General features: G+C 47.0%; 1 long non-coding RNA gene across 1 annotated transcript; it reads left to right on the top strand.

Moving 5' to 3' along the window:
* The first annotated feature begins 246 nt into the window (after positions 1-246).
* On the top strand, positions 247-5,496 carry LOC125716366 (uncharacterized). Its single transcript, XR_007384320.1, has 3 exons — positions 247-408; positions 2,293-2,389; positions 5,278-5,496. It is a non-coding gene; the product is annotated as an uncharacterized LOC125716366 (long non-coding RNA).
* Positions 5,497-15,046: the final 9,550 nt, after the last annotated feature.

Below are 15,046 nucleotides of genomic sequence, written 5' to 3'. Positions count from 1 at the left end.
GTCAAGACTGTAATAAAGGAACATATGTTTTAATAAAATCCCACCTCAGATGGGGTCAGGTCCATTTTAGCTCTTGCCTTGACGTGATGCCTGTTTATTTTTTTTTTGGGGGGGAGTGTTCCCCTTTTGTTCTCGCTCTTCATCGCCCGCCTCCTGCCCGGATCCAGACCCGGACACCATGGCCATTCCGACCTCCTGTCGCCCGCATCACAAGGCCCTGCCCCTTCCCTTTGAAACATTATATCGCGGAGGCGGCGGAGGTGCAGCTGTTTAAACTCCAGCTTTAAAAACACCATAGTTTCCCCATTTCCCCTCTTGTGCCCGTCTCTGGTCCACCAAGAGCCGTGGGATCACCGAGGCACTCCGCTTTTCAGCCTGTATTATCACAGAAAGTCTAATCAGTTCTCGGTAAGTGTCAGTCCTAATATCCGTGCACCCGTCAGAACCCCACAGAAACTGACTCGCCAGTGTGAACAGAGTTGGACATTTTCTCACCGATCCTCCGCATCCATGTGCACGGTAAACACATCAAGCCTGAGCAGACCCTGAAGATCCCAGAGGCTCCTGCTTCTGCTATAAACCCCCCCTTACTGTAGATGTGTTCATTTGATCATTTTTCCTTCCAGTATCAATTTCAGCACCAGTAAAATATATATATTAGGTTGTTGAAGATCGTCAAGGCTGTCACTTGGACATCAGAGCCTAGCTCAGGCCTGCAGTAAATCGCTGGCATCACTACGTACATTGCAATGTGTGTGTTGGGCGGACCGGCCTTGACGGAGCTCTTCGCTTCCAAGGGCCCTTGACGGAGCTCTTCGCTTCCAAGGGGGCTCAGCTTGATCATTCCCTCTGAGTAGGTGCAGTGGATGCCAAGACAAACAGGAGATGTGTGCAGATCTTTGAACAGGATACCCGACATCCTGCCTCTAGCTCAGCCCGCAGCGTGATGTTTTTGCTCCTTACCGATGGGGTGGGGGGGTGCGTCCCACACGTGCCGCTCACCAAGATTCCCCGGGGGGGTAGCAGGGCTTTCGCTGCGTCCGCCCCACAGGCCTGCAGGTCAGATGGAGAGATTTGTATGTAGAAATTCAACTCTGGGGGGAGAATGGCATAGATAGGCACAGAGAGTATAGAGTATATAGTGCAACAGTGACTTGGCTTGTTTTCTGTGAGACAGCTAGTGCTTGGATCCAAAGTACTGAATGAAAAAGGCCCAGGTGCTGTCTGCAGATTCCTTTGACCGTGTGTATGATGGGCTGATTCAGTCATGTGACCCGGGCTGATTCAGTCATGTGACCCGGGTTGATTCAGTCATGTGACCCGGGCTGATTCAGTCATGTGACCTGGACAAATTCAGTCTCGTGATCCTTGCTGAGCACAGTGCCTCACATTAATGTGGCCGAAAACAGCTTCTGCGGGCTTTACAGAGGAACAGGCAGCGCTTCCTCACCAGATTAGTCTGCCTTTATGGAGCTGGCATGTTCATTGAGGATAAGCGATTCAAACTAGCATTTCAGCTAAGACTCCCGTTTGTCTCAAGACTGCTGTTTGTTTCAAGACCCCTGCATTTCTTTCCACCATAAATTTTTATGTCAGAGTTGTGTCAGTCTGCATTCTCCAGCTGTTACTACAACTCCAGTTGGGAATTATCGCTAAGGCCTACAGGGGGCTAAGTGAAGGTTCGCAGTCTCCTGCCTGGGAGTAAAAATGACTGTAAATCACTGTAAAATGGCCCCTCTGATGTGAGATGGCTTTCCCATGTGGTTTGGCGCCAGCTAACAATCCCGCGATGCCTACATGCCCGTCAGCGGGTCTGTTCATGCTGCCCTGAGACGGCACACTGGGCTTGGCTGTGATAACAGCCACGTGTTCAGCCATGGTCAGGGGGGTGCAGCTGGGGGGAGGTCGGGGATATGGACTGATGAGCTGGGCTAAGGAGGACCAGATGTGGGCAGGTTGAGCAGGTATGTTCCAGGGAGGTGTTATTAGAGAGTGACAGGGCCTCCCCTCGTCCCCCCTCCCACACCCTATTCTAGACATTCCCACGTCGCTCAAGGTGTCTGTGATCCACCACAAAACTCTCATCAGGGAATATAAGAGAAACAGCGATTATTTCAGCTGGTGCGGCTGCTGATTAATGACCGATCTGCCCAACATAAGATAAATCACACCAAAGCTCTTGGGTTCAGCAGACCTGGTCAGTTGGCTGTTTTAGGGCGTCTTTTTACCCTTTTGCGAAATCTGCTCTCCGCGGTTCGACCTGCTGACATACCGTTCCTGCTCTATTTACAGCTGGTTCAGCGGCGGCTCAGACCCCTCAAAGGCGCATAGGTGGGCTGAAAACCCAGAACCACCGGTATCAGGCCCAGGAGAAAGAGCAAACTTCATGGTAAATGGACTGCATTTATAGAGCGCTTTTCTACTCCTACGAGTACTCAAAGCACTTTACATTTCATGCCTCACATTCACCCATCCACACACTCATTCACACACCGGTGGCAGAGGCTGCCATGCAAGGTGCCAACCTGCTCACTGGGAGCAATTTGGGGTTCAGTGTCTTGCTCAAGGACACTTTGATGGGGTCAGGAGGAACCAGGGCTCGAACCTGCAACCCTCCAGTTGCCGAACGATAGCACTGCCTCCTGTGCCACCATCTTCCCAGGCAACCTTTTACTAACGACTGGGCCGACAGGAATAATTATCATTCGTTTGTTCTTTCTAGAATAGTAAAAAAAATTCTAAGCATGTTTTTACTTATTCAGGCCTTTGAAACGATAATAGGTAATTTTATCATTGAAATTACATAGCTTGAAACATCTAAGGTTCAGACTGAATGAGTGAGTAATGCTAATTATGTCTAATAGTTGTATTATAAGCAAATAAAGTAAATCATGTAAATATAAAACATGTAAGAAATTAAAGAGGATTGTGGGATTAGATGCTGGCGAAGCTTTGAGTGCGGCTTATAGATCATTATAATGTATAACGTTCCCACTTTAATCTTACCTGACGTCAACAGGAACGGATTTAGTGAAACAGAAGAGTAGCATTTACGTTCTGCTGTACAGGATTCCATTCCTAATGTATGTTTTTGTCTGGTCTGGGTTGGATCCCTCGTCACTCTCGGAGAAGAGCACCGCCCCTCACCCCAATCAGCGCTGAACAGGGAAAGCAGTAAGACAGTATGCTTAGTGGGCAGTGCACATGTGAGTTTGGGATACCGCATGTCTGATGTGTGTCTCGCTGTGAGTCAGGAAGCCCTTTTCTCAACAAGTAGAGTGTTGCACTAACAACCCAAAGGTCATGGGTTGGAATCCCAGGGAGCTCCTGTAAATTGTAACCTTAACCCCTACTGTAAATTGCTTTGGACACTGTAAGGTAAATGTAAATGTGCATCTCCTAGGGCTTTTTACCATGACACAGTGACCACATGGTGCCACATCGTCCCGCTCGCGGGCATATCTGGGGGGGGGGGGGGATCCTCAGACCGTGCATTGTAGCTGCTCCACTTAACGGGGCCCCGATCAGGCACAGCGTGTGTGAGCCATGGAGGGGGCAGGGCCCTGGCAGGGGCCCCAGGCCAGCCGGACGGGGTGGGCCCATCTCCATTCACGGGGATCAACAGACGGGAAATGAAGAGGAGGAAGCAGGGGCCGCGGGTGGCGCAGCGGGCGCACAAAACGCTGGCTGTTCGTTTCCCTTTCGAGTCCGATACTTTTCCTGCCAATTTTTTTTTCAACTGACCAGAATTCATAGCAGTCTGGGTTAGGGGTTCACAGCTGGGTCGCCTCTCCTGCCCCACAAGCAGGTACCTGTTTACATTTCTCCATTTACTATGAGACACATTTCATAGGCGGGCAGACAGGTATGTGCCTGGATCGGAGGAGGGGGGAAACGGAGAGGAGAGCTTCCATGGCCAGCCGCGGGCTCCCGAGTGTGAAAACACTTGTAGAATGTGGTGCACTGTGCCGGCCCCAGAAAGGGCATGCGGGCAAGCGGGCAAGCGGGCATGCGGGCAAGCGGGAATGCGGGCAAGCGGGCATCCGACACCATGCCAGTTTGGGATTGCCGATCCGCACGTACAGGAGGAAATTAGTGCCGATTCCACACATACACTGCAGGCATCAACCCACATCCATAATGGCCATAATGGTGCCCAGTAAATCACTACACTCGCCGCTCCCCCCTCCTCCTCCTCCTCCTCCTCCCCCTCCCCCCCCGGCGAGCACCAGCAAAGGATTGACAGGTCATTAGCATTTGGGTAGAAAAACAAGAACTAAAATCTGAATCATATTAAGTGTCTAATCTATCATTTCCTTTAAATTCCATATGTGCAATTTTCATTCAAATTATTATGCTGATTAAACCACAGAAAATATTATTCAAAGCAAGTAACCATCTACCCCACATAAATCATTTGCATGTCCAATAATTAAGGGACAGAAATTTGAAAGCGTCTGCGTTTTGTAAGCTGAAAAGCTGGGTGATTTGGCTCAGGTAGGGAAAGGCAGGCTGAACATGAATCCCAGCTGGCTGGCGTCTCTGTAATCGCTCTGAGGGTTTGAACAGAGCCGGCTGGACCGAATGTGCTGGGAAAGGAAGGCTTCTGCTCACTCTCATTCTTTATTAGGGTCATTCTACTTAGATTATAATCTGCTGAGTACGTTCAGTTGTCTGAACTCTGCTCACTTCTGCTTCTGACCAAGCTGTGGCACAGGGCAGCCTTACAATACAATTCTTGGGTATTAATATAATATACACAGGATATAAAAAGTCTACTAGGACAGCTGAACTTTATTTGGGCTTAATCAGAGTTACTTTGATGGCAGGTGTGTACCCAAAAAGAACGAATGCTGTAATTAAATCAAAAGGTGCTTTTCAACCCTATGTCTTGTTCTATGTTATTTATTTTTATATTTTTCCCACTAACAAATGTGCTTGTTTTTCAACTGCTTATGCTTATGGGTCACATTAAAGGTGGGGAAAAGATATGAAATGATTTTTTGATTTATTTCTGTACATCATGAAAACCTGGCATTTTAACTAGGGTTTGTACACTTTTTATATTCACTGAGTAATATAACATGCCTGATGTAACGTTTTGACTGCAGTAGCCTTAGAGGTTTCTAAAATGATGAAATGGTGCTTTCCCAGGTACCAAATATTTGAATGCGTCACAAAGTCACTATTCGATTCAGTTCAATTCGGCATCCGAATAAGGGTGTAGCCGCGCGAGGGATGAATCTGTTTAATGACAATGCAATGTCACATTTCCAGGAAATCGGAAAGGAGGCAAAAGCAGCTGTCATTGGATAGGTTCCTTGTTAAAGTCACACAAAAAGAAAAAGATTCCAGTGAGCCGACAGTGTCGTCCTACAAAATAACCCTCCTGTTCTCCTCTCTCTCGTCTCCCTCACATCATCCACGATTCTTTTCAAAGGTAAAGTGCAGGTTAATTTGTTTTATATATTTTTACTTTATATTTTGTATTAATCATTTTTATATGAATCTTGGGTTGTGGAACGAATCTGTGATACCCGGCTCGTCGGCTCCTCGTGTGTGCCACGCCCCCTGGTTTCCCACGTGTGCTTCCCTGAAGCTTTGTCTGATTCCTTTGATTAGTCTTTGTGTATTTAAGTCCCGGTCTGACTTGTTTCCCCTGTCCGTCATTGTGGTATTGGTGTGGTAAATGTCTCCTGGTCCCTTTTTCCCAATAAAACCCCGTGTTTTGCCCCGAGTTCTGCCTGTTCGCCTACTCCTTACCAGCCTACCCGCACGATCGCCGCTCGCCTCTGCCGTGATCGTGAGAGAATCATCTGAGTTTCCATTATTTCTAATGGGAAAATTCACTTTGATATACAAGTGCTTTGGAGCACGTTTCCAGAACGAATTATGCTCACAAACCAAGGCACCACTGTACTAGGTTACTAGTTTGCATATATATGTTACACAGGTTTTTTAAGGAGGGATTACACGCTGACCTTTAATTGGTCGTCACCTTGAGCTTTTCATCACTATGCATCTCATACCTTGACTCAACCTCCACAGGGAGGCAGCTTTAGTAACCTGCACTGGGGCACGTCAGCACTTTGGTGGGGGTGCGGAATCTCTAACAGAGCTAGGCTTCAGCTGAGGCCTGGCTGTGCTCAGCAGGCATGACGTAACATCTGCTGTCTGCAGCCGTCAGCTTGTCACGATCCTACAACTCCATGAGCTTATCATCCCATCCCTCCGAGCATAGCACACGGAGCTCCGAGCAAGCCAATGTTTCGATGGCGAACTTCCAACGGGAGAAGAAATGCGCGGAAGTTAACGTTCGTGTGTCATGTTTCGCCTCCAGCATCCCCGATTTGGCTGGTTGATCCATACAGATGACAATAAACTTGAGAACGGGCTGGGGGCGTTTGAGGACACACTCTGAGATGACTTCCGTAAGGGAGAGAGTCCGACAATTTGTAGAGAGGCCCTCAACTGAGGTCAATGCAATGCAGACTTTGTATTGACAACCAGTCAGTAACTAACCATCCATTTCCAACTGCTTATACTGGTCAGGGTTGTGGGGGTCCCTGGAGCCTATCCCAGAATGCACAGGGCTGGGGTACACCCAATCCATCGCAGGGCCAATACATGCACAGGGAACAGTCCAACAAGTAGTCCGTAGCCTGCAACTTCAAGAGCAAGCAATTTATAAACCGTCCTTTCATTTCAGGATGCAAAGTGGTTCAGCATTTAAGCCCTTAAGTTATCAAGGCTGCCGTTTTGATTCATGCCCCTTGTGAGGAACATGGTCAGCCCACATTTGTGGGGATTTTCTCCCAAAGTCCTGTGCCCTACGCCTCCTGGGATGTGCTCCGGGCTCCACATATTTGGCAAGTGGTCACAGAGTGTGGAAGGACACTTAACATATCAATGTCTTTCTTGTCATAATAATAAACCAAAGTGATAAGGAGATTAAAAATATGAAGACAGTGATACGAACTGACCTAACCGTACTGTCAGTGTAAACAACACGGTCACTCTACGATGTTCGGGAATTTCAGTATCTCCTCTGACGAGATAATAAAGGAACCTAAAGTACCCCCCCACCCCCCTCCCTGACTAAGGAATCCGAGATTACAGGTTGTGAATGAGGTCTTAGTGTATGCAGTTCTGTCCTATTGACAGTCATGTGATACCTTCAGTGACTCCATGTCACTTGAAGGTGCCCCCACTGTGGAGTCCATGAGTTTGACCACCACGCCACCTGCTGCCTTTGTTATACCTGTCCCAGCTGTTGACCTGCTACACCTGCACCATGAAATAACAAGCCCTTTGCTGGGATTGGCAGATTGGCAATTTCACCTGTTATATTGGGGTTTGCCTTTCCCTATTACAAGAGGTGATATTGGACCTTTAAAGCCTTATATGATCTTGCATGATAGAGCACCGCTGTGACCTCATTAGCTTGTCCCTTTTAAAAATAAGTATGGTTTTCAAAAGTGCTATTAAAAGACTACATACAGTATGATAGCAAGGTAATCTAACAAGACAGTGGGGTCTTTAGTCACCAGTCATACCACCTGCAGCTCACACTGGGTAGTCTACCTGAAGCTAAGAAGGTTTAGGCCTAGCTAGTACTCGGAGGGGACCAACTAGAAAAGCTGAGTTTCTGTAGGAGAGGTTTTGGTGTGGTTAACAGGTTAGTCCAGTGGTTCTCAAACTCGGTCCTCGGGCCCCACTGCCCTGCTTGTTTTATCCCTGCCCTACACACTGCTGATTACCTGGATCAGGTGTGTTCAGTCAATCAGAAGCTGAAAGACAGCTGGGACTTGTGTGTGGGGCAGGGATAGCAGGAAAACAAGCAGGGCAGTGGGGCCCGAGGACCGACTTTGAGAACCACTGGGTTAGTCCATCCTGTGGTCTGTTTGGGTCCCAGTGCAGTGATGGAGATGCTGTGCTATAAGGCTGGGATGTAAAACCAAGCTTCTGACCTGCTGAGATTATAGAAGGTCCCTACACATCTTTTGTTAGAGTAGGAGGGATAGCCCAATGTCCTGGATAAAATTGCCCACTGTGGCCCTATCAAATCTGACCTCATAATCATCCCCTATATCTAACTGGTAAATTCTCTCCTGCCCCTTCACCACCTTAGGTACTGTATGGTGAGTGTACTGGTGCAGAATGGCTGCCGTCGCATCATCCAGGTGGGGGCTACACAGTGGTGGTGGCTGAAGTGGATCCCCATTGGTTCTGTAAAGCATTATATAAATGTAACATACGTTCATTCATTTCTGCAATCTCCCAGAGGTGTGCTGATTTCTGGCCCACCAAGCAAGCTCACAGTTATGTACTTGTGTGAGACATAACAATCTATGGCCATCCCAAAGAGCAAAGATAATCATCTCCAGCATCTCTCTCCTGAAGCTGTCAAGTGAGATGGAGTGTTAACCTTTTAAAAGCTTTAAGCCACCGCCGTTCATCTTGGAGGATCTGTGGGGGGCTCGGCTATTGAACTGCGGTATGACATCTCAGTTAAAGGACTCTAAGTGCTTTGAGTCGAGAGCTTAATGAATGAAGCACCAAACCCGCAGGGAGGAGAATCGATGGGGGTCAGAAAGCCCCATACGAGACAAATGGTAGCGGAAGTCAGAGGGCAGTGGTCAGGGGTGACCTGGCAGCCTGTGATCTTCAAGAGGAAGAACCCCCCCCCCCCCCCCAAAGTGTCTAACTGAAGTTCACTTCCATGGTAATTTGACTTCACAGGGTACAGGAAATTAGGTTAAGAGAGTTTCAGCCACTTTGATGACAAATTAGGGTCTATTTTCCAGAGCAACTGTCAGGACAATTGCGCACAGACGATGTGCACATCTCAGAGGTGAGAAACTAACTGAGAGAGGATATTCTATTGATATTTTTATAGACTATTGCATTTCTTATATAGACTTGTAAACTGTCTGCATCCATGTTGAAATGAAATATATGCAAAGAGGAAGGTTGTAGGCCCCTGATTATTCCATGCATGCGGTGATGAACCTGGACGATTTCTCTCCTCCATCCATCCATGTTACGTAACTGTTTACCCCGCAGTGGGTACCACTGGGCCTCTGAGGCCAATCACCACTAACTTTCAGTAAACATTACTCCTTAACGTTGTCAGGTCAGGTCAGGTTTAAAGGTGTCTTTCCACCAATATTCATTCAGGTTCATATATGGAGCGCTATTTACCCCAAAGGGAAACTTTTGAGTCACAGGACTAGTGGGGCAGTGGTGGCCTAATGGGTAAAGAAGTGCATTTGTAATTGAAAGATTGCTTGTTTGAATTCCCCCACCAGCAAGACACCACTGAAGTTCCCTGACTAAGGTACTGCTCCCTGTGTGTGGAATTAGCTGCCCCCTGCTAAGTCACGTATGAGTTAAATACATACATTTTGTTGTTGTGCTGTGGTGTGTCAACACCGATCACAAAATTATAAACGCCAGAAACACACAGACACAAGGGGGGACTTTTTCGCACGTGGATTACTGGTTTAGCCGGATGTAACTGTTGACGATTTGGCCTGACCCAGGATCTGTCGGTTTTCCGAAACTCTTGCTAGATGTGTTGTCATAGCAACACACCCTAATCCTCAAAACTGCTCGGAGCAGGTTTGTTCTACATAAACAAGGATCAGCTCACACACTTAATCAGTGTCCGTGCACGGAAATCCATTCAGTCATGGCCTCGCCGTTCATGGATAAGCGACCAATTGAAATCGGTGCACAAATAATAAGAAGGGAATTTCAAATTGAGAGGGTTTTGCACAATCGGCTTACAACGTGTTAAGAGGGACCATGTGACTAATCAGGTGACCAGTCAGGTGACCAGTCACACTGGGCCCTGTGGCCTGAATGCTTGGCATGGCCCTTTGTTCTAGGTACAAATTTCAGCCCCAGAAGACCCTTTTGCTTGCCAGCAAACTGTGGCTGCTTGCACTTGCTCCTCCTTTAGCCTCGTTAGCGGATAATGCGCCACCATCACTCATGGAAAGGCATGAGCAGCAACGTGGGCCCGGAGTCAGGTCATCTGTACGGCAGTCACACTCGCAAAGACCTTCCACGCTGCCGCATTTACACATTCAGCAGTTCATTTTTGGGCTAATTATGAGTTTATTCTGTATAAAGCCTGATATTTTTTATTATGGATATACACCAGAGGTGAATAGTTCAGTTCCAGAAAGTACTAATCTAGACCAAGATTTCATTTCAACCAAGCAGTTGAGTACCCTGTCTCTGTGATTCTTTTTATTCAACTAGTTGGTTGAAGCAAAATCTTGGTCTGGATTTGAACAATCCACCTCTGATACACACCTCCGATGATATTGCACTTTGTCCCTTTATAGAGATGGATATTATTTAAGAAATCCAGGCTAAGAACAGAGTTTGGGTCTTCAGTGAGTGGAGCTCTGACTGTCCTCTGACCTGTGAGTTTGCCTGCAGCTGCTCCCCTCCGCCGGTCACATGTGAGGAGGTCGGACTTTAACGGAATACAAAGCCACCATCAGTCTCCTTTGCTCGTCATCAGAGGCAGGCAGGAAGTGACCCGGTTCTGACCGATGGTGACCTGCTGCTTATTTTGGACGCTACAGGTGCGGTGAGTAGTGGGGAGCCTCCATCCGCCACTGGCTGAGATCTTTCAGATGGGGGGGTTTGATATTTCAAAACATGTTACTGAAAATAAACATCCCCCCCATCATGGATACCAGAATAACTATGTTCAGCATATGCTAAGGGGTAAGACAAATTTATCGGATTGATTCAATGGTTAATACACCATTTCATCAGCTGTCTCTGGATTTTAGTTTTTTTTTTTTTTTTTTTTTTAACATCACTTCAGTCAGTGTTCGGTGATGCTTTGCCTGCACAGCCGTGCATTTACAGTAGAAATATATAATACACAGCCGAGGGTACATTAAAGCACTTATACTATAGTTCTTGTGCATTTGGTTTGTACATTTGCATCTAAAGACATTATTTTTCTGTTTATGAGCCCAAAAGCATGTTTTAGAAGAATTACATTTTTGGCCAGTGGTGAACTGTTTCTGCTTAGTTTCTGTCCATCCATTTTCTGTATCTGTTTGTCTTATTCAGGGTTGTGGGGGGGTCTGGAGCCTACGGGCATGAAGCAAGGAACAACCCAGGATGGGGCACCAACCCATCGCAGGGCACATTCACACACCTATGGGCAGTTTGGTGATGCCAGTTAGCCTGTGGAGGGAAATCAACCTTTGTGAAGAACCCTAACCCTAACCCTAACCCCATGACGACACGGGGAAGAACAGGCAAGCTCCACACACATGGAGCCATGGAAGGGGCCTCGAACCCTGGGTCCAGAGGGATAAGGGAACAGTGCTGAACAGTGCTAACCACTGCACCACCACCACCACCCCACTCCACCCCACCCCCATTTCAGTTCCATTCCTTTTAAAATGTGTTGTATGGTTGAAATTTTAAGTATCATTAGTTAAAATGAATAAAAACACTGATTTCTTACTGTGATTCGCATGACTGGCATTGTGTGTGTGGTTATAGAAAATGAATCGACCAATCATAATTAAGCATTCAACAGCACGCTGGTATAAGATACTTTATTTGCTGCTTTTGCATTTTCATTTGATATTTTTACAGTTTATATATCCTCCCGAGAGCCAGTGGGAAAACTTTATCTAATTTTGACTTTTACATATCTATCTCATACACGTGATGTCATCTTAAAGCGTCACCAGTCCTTTTTAATAGAGTGCCGTGCATAGTGTGAGAGATGGGAGCAAAAACTTGACGTCCTCTGCAGAGGACAAAAATCAATTGCTGGATCTCAGGTGGATACGTAATTTCAGTGAATAAGTCCCCAAAAACTATTATATTTGTCTACTTATCTTTTTTATTCTGAAAGGTACAAAGGCTACAGAATTCAAGTCAAGGCTAGTAAAGTATAAAAATAATATAATAATAATAACAACAACAAATCAAAAGGAATGTGTTTGGGTCTCAGAGTCTGTTCTGGGGTCACACTGTGTGTGAGAGGGTGCCGCTCTCATCTAATATCCCTGGGCTGCAGGTTCCTAAAATACAAGTGGATTTGCCTCCTCTACTTTTGGCAGCGTGACAAATTCCCGAGGTGTGAATGTCATGGCGCCGGGTGGCACAGCATCGGAAGGAGCTCTCACTCACACTGGGCTCGCCGCACCAAGCCGCCCCCCCTGCAGTCCTCCGTGCCAGAGCCGGCCTCTTCAGGTGAGGGCCCTCGCCTAGCAGGATGTCCTGTCTTGGGGGCCTGGAGGGGATTGACGTCAGATTTTTGACCCACGGTTAGAAACAAACTTCCCCTTCTGATAAATCCAGACAGTCACACCCTGCTCTGCCCTCCCGTCCGGCTGGGTGGGGGGGGGGCGGGGTGTGTCACTGCTGAGGGAATGGGTCACATATCACTGCTGTTGTTGTGTTATCACTCCAAATGTCACAGATTACAGAATGACTAAGGCTGAGGGCGGCTCAGAGGGCAGTCACCTCCAGATTACATCGAAATATCCGGCCAATCACAACAACTATTTTTCCCTTCTTTTCAATTGGTCATTTTGTTTGAATTAAACTCCATAATACATAAACCTCTGATGCTGTTAATGGTGAAAGTGTCTGCAGATAGCTTCACTCATTCTTTTGGTGCATCACTCATCTTTCTCTCAGACATAGTGCTGCCTGTTACCATGAGATGATGAGCCTATGGCCTGCAGTAGTTCCCAGTGCTCTGGTTCCCAGTGTTCTGGTTCCCAGTGCTCTGGTTCCCAGTGCTCTCTCCAACTGCATGTCGGGGGCGGGGGGGGGGGAGCATGGTGCCCAGATGTGTCCTTCGTTTGAAGCACAGCTCTGCTCGCCCCCCCGCCTGGTTTTTAATAGCACTGAGCCAGAACATCTGCCCCACACTCTCAGCTTCAGTCCATGTCATATAACGCACCCTGCTCTGGATCAAGAGCCTCTTTCTCAGTGCTAAGTCATATAACCCTTTGCTTAGAAATACTGCGTGCAAGGCAGGGGGCACCTGGGACAGGATGCCAGTCCATAGCAAGGGGGGGGGTAAGCACAGATTAGGTATCTATATCTTTGTGGGGACTCTCCATTCATTTCTACGGGCGTAACCCTAATCCCAATTATGACCCCTACCCAGCCCTAATCTTGACCATAAGTCATAAGTAACCAAACAAAATACAACTTTTGACTTTTGGCATGTTTAGCTTTTTGATTGCATATATAACAGGTTTTTAATCACATCGTGGGAGCCAAATGTCACATATGTGATATATACATGCCCACACATACATACACACTACAGCCAATTTAGAGACATCATTTACCAAGCTGCAAGTCTCTGGCCCGCAGGAGGGCACCACAACTCAAACTAATGAGTAAAGCCTCCAGTTTGATCACTGACCCGTGCGTTGAGAGCTGACAGTTGATGTGGAGCAAAGGGATCTACAACAACGGGTGAATTTCCACGTTAATCCACCTGGATAAATAACAGGAGGACCTGGATCTTGGGGAAGGTCCAGCTCATCTTAGGCAGCATCCCATCCTGGTGTAGGACCTGCTGGATTTAAAGCTCCAGGGTGTCCGAATCCAAAGAGCTGCTTTGTGAATTTGTAAACAAAACGCCAAATTTAGACGGCTCCCCTCAGCCGAGGAACAATTCGTGGAAACAGCGTGACATTGTGCGGGACGCGGTGGTCGAGTTCCTCCCTTCCTGGGATCTCTGCTCCGCTGGGCTGCAGGACGCCCGCCTTCGTGCTCACATGCGCTCGGTCGCTTAACTGGCATTCAGGTCCGAAGTGGTTCACAGTTTGTACACTTCAGGACCTGGAAATTTAAATACGTGGGTTAAACTCTGAATTCGATCACCACCCCATCTTCGCAGGACACGGGAGGTCACTCTTCCGGACCTAGATTGTCTTGGTTTCAGTGTTAAATTCCCAGGGATAGAGGGATTTTCAGAAATGGACTCAGCAGAGTGGGTGGTAGCCGATTTCCTCATTAGAAATGTGCAGTTTGTTTCTGCCGACATGAACACAAATAATTGCACGATTGTGACATACAGACAGTACAGATGGATGAATGTTAATTTTGCTCCATGGCTCCACTGACATCCCATGTCACTGTTATTTTTCATGTGTATTGATCCTTTTGAGGATCACAGTCATTGGATGTTTAGCCCAGCGGCGCCGCCCACATAATAAATACATAAATAAATGTGAGCATGTCCCTCATCTTTTACTATGACTTATTGCTGAGGCACAGCTGCATGCTTGTGACATTTAATCTACCTCACTTGTACATCACTTTGTACAAAAGTGCCTACCAGTGGTGTCGGAAGGAGTTTGGGAGGGACCGGGTTCACCCAGGTGTGAATGTGGGGGGGGTTGCAGGGATGACTGTAAAGATTTTGGGCCCCATGAAAGCTCAGACCAATCACATTATGCTCCAAATTTTTTAAAGCCCCCGTTGCTCAAGGGCCCTTGGAATCATTCAAACATTGAACCCCCCCCCCCCCCTCAACATCACAGCACCCCTGGGGGGGGGGGTGCAATGTCTGATGTATCGCAATGGGCACATACGCAATATTGATATTGTGATCAGATGCAATGTCACTAACATTTTAAAATGATTTTAGAATAATAGAAATGTCATCATTTAAAATAAGCCTGACACAGGTTCGGGTACGGTTTCACAACTAAACATAATTTAACAAAAAAAACTTCTGACCTATTTCATAAAATGATTTTGTCTGATATAGGACTACAATCTACGTTCTGCATGTGCAGCTATCTCACCTCAGTAATGCATGGATTCATAACAAAAGAGGAGGGACATGCTTGTATTTATTTATTTGTTTGTTTGTTGGTGGGGGGGGGGCATTTTACAAGCCATCCTTCCAAGTCTTTGCCCCAAACTTAATGGTCTCCTAAGCTGCAGGGAGTTAATTCCAGGGGACATTTCTTTGAGAGTCCAACAATACTGGTAGCGATTTCCCCGGACGGAGATG

The sequence above is a fragment of the Brienomyrus brachyistius genome, chromosome 21 (genome assembly GCF_023856365.1).
Source record: "Brienomyrus brachyistius isolate T26 chromosome 21, BBRACH_0.4, whole genome shotgun sequence".
Classification (NCBI taxonomy): domain Eukaryota; kingdom Metazoa; phylum Chordata; class Actinopteri; order Osteoglossiformes; family Mormyridae; genus Brienomyrus; species Brienomyrus brachyistius.
Note: the sequence above shows the minus strand (reverse complement) of the source record. Positions and strands in the feature narration are given on the sequence as shown.